Raw genomic sequence first — 4,480 nt, 5'->3', positions numbered from 1 at the left:
AAATCAAGAGGTGTCAGAAATCGAAATGCCTAGCGCGAGCGGAAGAACACGCTTTCTCGCCAGTCCAGCATGTGTCCTGTCCGTTCTTCCTCGGCTTGCCGATTTTGCCCAGATCAGAGGTTTCGTGCTTCCGGCGGTCAGAAGATCAGCGTGAGCGTACGCGCTTCCACGACTATGGCATCACCCATGTACTTTTTCCTTTGAATATATTTGAGTACATAAAAAATATTAAAACATATAGAGAGAACTGTGTCTTGGATCTTAAAAATTTGTCAATAGCGATGATATATTATTACTTAATTTGAAGTATTTGTACGTTTTAGCTGGGACGTACATTTATCTTACAAGATGTTAATAGCGAGACTCTTGAAGATAAAATTATCTTGTGATTTTATGAAGGCAAAGATAGAAACGTACGAAGCTGGCGTACGTAGAAAAATGTGATTTTATGATAGAACAAAAATATAATACGTACGTTTTTGGGCGTACGGTAAAATATCTGTATGGTAGAAAAATGAAAGAAATTGAGCGTTAAAGAAGATATGTTACAAGCGCGGAATGTGGCAAAACTTGTACATATTTGAAAGAGAAAAGTGGTGTGTCGACCTGACATATATATATGAAACAGGCGACGATGGAAAAGGATTTAAATTTTGTCCATTTTATATATACATATTGTATAGTTCCCTGGTTGATCCTGCCAGTAGTCATATGCTTGTCTCAAAGATTAAGCCATGCATGTCTCAGTACATGCCGTATTAAGGTGAAACCGCGAATGGCTCATTAAATCAGTTATGGTTTCTTAGATCGTACTAAAATTTACTTGGATAACTGTGGTAATTCTAGAGCTAATACATGCAAAACAGAGTTCCGACCAGAGATGGTAGGAACGCTTTTATTAGATCAAAACCAATCGGTGGCGGGTGTTTACACTCGTCCATCGTTTGCTTTGGTGACTCTGAATAACTTTGTGCTGATCGCATGGTCTTATAGCACCGGCGACGCATCTTTCAAATGTCTGCCTTATCAACTGTCGATGGTAGGTTCTGCGCCTACCATGGTTGTAACGGGTAACGGGGAATCAGGGTTCGATTCCGGAGAGGGAGCCTGAGAAACGGCTACCACATCCAAGGAAGGCAGCAGGCGCGCAAATTACCCACTCCCGGCACGGGGAGGTAGTGACGAAAAATAACGATACGGGACTCATCCGAGGCCCCGTAATCGGAATGAGTACACTTTAAATCCTTTAACGAGGTTCCATTGGAGGGCAAGTCTGGTGCCAGCAGCCGCGGTAATTCCAGCTCCAATAGCGTATATTAAAGTTGTTGCGGTTAAAAAGCTCGTAGTTGAATCTGTGTGTCACAGTGTCGGTTCATCGCTCGCGGTGTTTAACTGGCATTATGTGGTACGTCCTACCGGTGGGCTTTGCTCTTCACGGGGCGGTCCAACTAATATCCCATCGCGGTGCTCTTCACTGAGTGTCGAGGTGGGCCGGTACGTTTACTTTGAACAAATTAGAGTGCTCAAAGCAGGCTACCTTCGCCTGAATACTGTGTGCATGGAATAATGGAATAGGACCTCGGTTCTATTTTGTTGGTTTTCGGAACCCCGAGGTAATGATTAATAGGGACAGATGGGGGCATTCGTATTGCGACGTTAGAGGTGAAATTCTTGGATCGTCGCAAGACGGACAGAAGCGAAAGCATTTGCCAAAAATGTTTTCATTAATCAAGAACGAAAGTTAGAGGTTCGAAGGCGATCAGATACCGCCCTAGTTCTAACCATAAACGATGCCAGCTAGCGATCCGCCGAAGTTCCTACGATGACTCGGCGGGCAGCTTCCGGGAAACCAAAGCTTTTGGGTTCCGGGGGAAGTATGGTTGCAAAGCTGAAACTTAAAGGAATTGACGGAAGGGCACCACCAGGAGTGGAGCCTGCGGCTTAATTTGACTCAACACGGGAAACCTCACCAGGCCCGGACACCGGAAGGATTGACAGATTGATAGCTCTTTCTTGATTCGGTGGGTGGTGGTGCATGGCCGTTCTTAGTTGGTGGAGCGATTTGTCTGGTTAATTCCGATAACGAACGAGACTCTAGCCTGCTAAATAGACGTAATTATGGTATCTCGAAGGCTCTCGGCTTCTGCCGGTGGGGTTTTTACTACCAACGTACAAACAAATCTTCTTAGAGGGACAGGCGGCTTCTAGCCGCACGAGATTGAGCAATAACAGGTCTGTGATGCCCTTAGATGTTCTGGGCCGCACGCGCGCTACACTGAAGGAATCAGCGTGTGTTCCCTGGCCGAAAGGCCCGGGTAACCCGCTGAACCTCCTTCGTGCTAGGGATTGGGGCTTGCAATTATTCCCCATGAACGAGGAATTCCCAGTAAGCGCGAGTCATAAGCTCGCGTTGATTACGTCCCTGCCCTTTGTACACACCGCCCGTCGCTACTACCGATTGAATGATTTAGTGAGGTCTTCGGACTGGTGCGCGGCAATGTTTCGGCATTGCCGATGATGCCGGGAAGATGACCAAACTTGATTATTTAGAGGAAGTAAAAGTCGTAACAAGGTTTCCGTAGGTGAACCTGCGGAAGGATCATTACAATGTTCCAATATATCTCAAAGAGAGAGGAGAGGAGGAGAGAAAATGAATTCGATTAGTTTGTGGATAAGAATTCATATAAAAAAAAAAGATATTGTTGAGCCCGCCAGATCATTCGTGCGTGATTTACACGGCCAGACGTGTGTACTACACGTATTAGGCCTTTGATCTGCGTTGCGTAGGCCACAACAAATCTTTCAAAGAGAGAGAGATATATGTGTTGTTGGGGTTTGTGATTATGAAGGTGCCCCAACGCACAAAAATATATAAAAATGTACAAAGTTGGGATGTGGTGTGGTGGAGAAGAGTTGGGCCCGACCAGATCATTCGTGCGTGATTTACACGGCAGACGTGTGTACTACACGTATTAGGCCTTTGATCTGCGTTGCGTAGGCCATCTTCCTTCCAAGACACACACGTGTTGGGGTTTGTGTGATTTTATGATAGTGCCCCAACACGGAAAAATAAGCGTACGAGAAGAGTTGGGCCCGACCAGATCATTCGTGCGTGATTTATACACGGCCAGACGCGTATTATATTACACGTATTAGGCCTTTGATCTGCGTTGCGTAGGCCATCTTCTCGATAGAGAGAAAGCCAATGTATTCTTTTTTCTTTCTTTACACACACACACACAGTTGTAGTAGGACAGGGAGGGATGCGAGCGTGCTAATCACGCTTCCTCAAGTCTTCGCTGTGGTGTGTAAAAAAAAAAGAAAAAAAGGAATCGTTGGGAAAGTCCAAAGGACGAAAATATCGGGCAGTCTGAAGATAACTTAATGCTCGTTTACATTGGTATCAAGAGAGACCGGCTTGTGTAGCTCGTTTCAATGCTGTGTCGTTGTCATTGACACCCTACTCTGTTGCGCGCTAGTGGCAGCATGAGCGTGGGACGTATATATATATATGACACCCAGCTAGAGCCGGCCGTGAGTCCGTCCGGTGTAAATAACGACGAAAGGAGAGAGAAACTTTTCGAATCCAGTATCGGGTTGATAATTGTCCAGTTTGAATATCCATATCCCCGTCGTTTTTGGAGGTGATATACTCTCTGTGTTTCTTCGATAGAAGGCTTTTCAATGTTCTATTCGCTCCGACCGTCGAACTTGCAAGAAAACAGTGGTTTTGGATTTGCTCGTACATATATATATGGTTTCGACGGAAATATCTCGTTCTTTAAGGGACAATTATGTCGTTGTACGACGACTCCCGAATCTCCTTCGCGCGCTGGTTGGAGCTCTTCGGGTATCGGCTTGTTCCGAAATATAACACAAAAATGTGGTGGATAGCAAATACACATTATATTATATATGAGAGAATAAAAGGGAAAAATTACCCTGAACGGTGGATCACTTGGCTCGTGGGTCGATGAAGAACGCAGCTAATTGCGCGTCAACGTGTGAACTGCAGGACACATGAACATCGACATTTCGAACGCACATTGCGGTCCACGGATACAATTCCTGGACCACGCCTGGCTGAGGGTCGTTTACGTACTTATAAACTGCTTGCGTTGATGGCACTTGTTGCCTATATACGTACGAGCGAATGATGGGCGCTTCGTCGGCGTTTGTCGCGGTCCTATGAATATTGAGAAATTTTACGTACGTCTAACAGTCTTCGAGAGAGATGGAAATCGTGTTCGAACTAGCGTGAGTGTGGAAGGCGGTGTCGTGTGTTGTATATGTTTTATATACGTCCGCCCGTCTGAAACACCGCTTCGAAGCGGTGACAAAATCTTTTTCGGGACGATTCGTATCCGTAGAACTATCGAGATTTCACTGGTACATTTTCAACGCGCTCCCGACGTCGCCTGAAATGAAACGAGATGGGTTTAACCCACGAAAGCGTACTACACGAGTCTGTCCTATGTGA

The 4,480-nt window shown here is 45.6% G+C and overlaps 2 non-coding genes across 2 annotated transcripts; both read left to right on the top strand.

Moving 5' to 3' along the window:
• The first annotated feature begins 684 nt into the window (after positions 1-684).
• LOC143263071 (small subunit ribosomal RNA) lies at positions 685-2,605 on the top strand. Its single transcript, XR_013036647.1, has one exon. It is a non-coding gene; the product is annotated as a small subunit ribosomal RNA (ribosomal RNA).
• Positions 2,606-3,938: 1,333 nt separating this feature from the next.
• LOC143263075 (5.8S ribosomal RNA) lies at positions 3,939-4,093 on the top strand. Its single transcript, XR_013036651.1, has one exon. It is a non-coding gene; the product is annotated as a 5.8S ribosomal RNA (ribosomal RNA).
• Positions 4,094-4,480: the final 387 nt, after the last annotated feature.

This window comes from Megalopta genalis, unplaced genomic scaffold (genome assembly GCF_051020955.1).
Source record: "Megalopta genalis isolate 19385.01 unplaced genomic scaffold, iyMegGena1_principal scaffold0314, whole genome shotgun sequence".
Classification (NCBI taxonomy): Eukaryota; Metazoa; Arthropoda; class Insecta; order Hymenoptera; family Halictidae; genus Megalopta; species Megalopta genalis.
The sequence above is the reverse complement of the archived record's forward strand: the minus strand, read 5'-3'. Positions and strand labels throughout refer to the sequence as shown.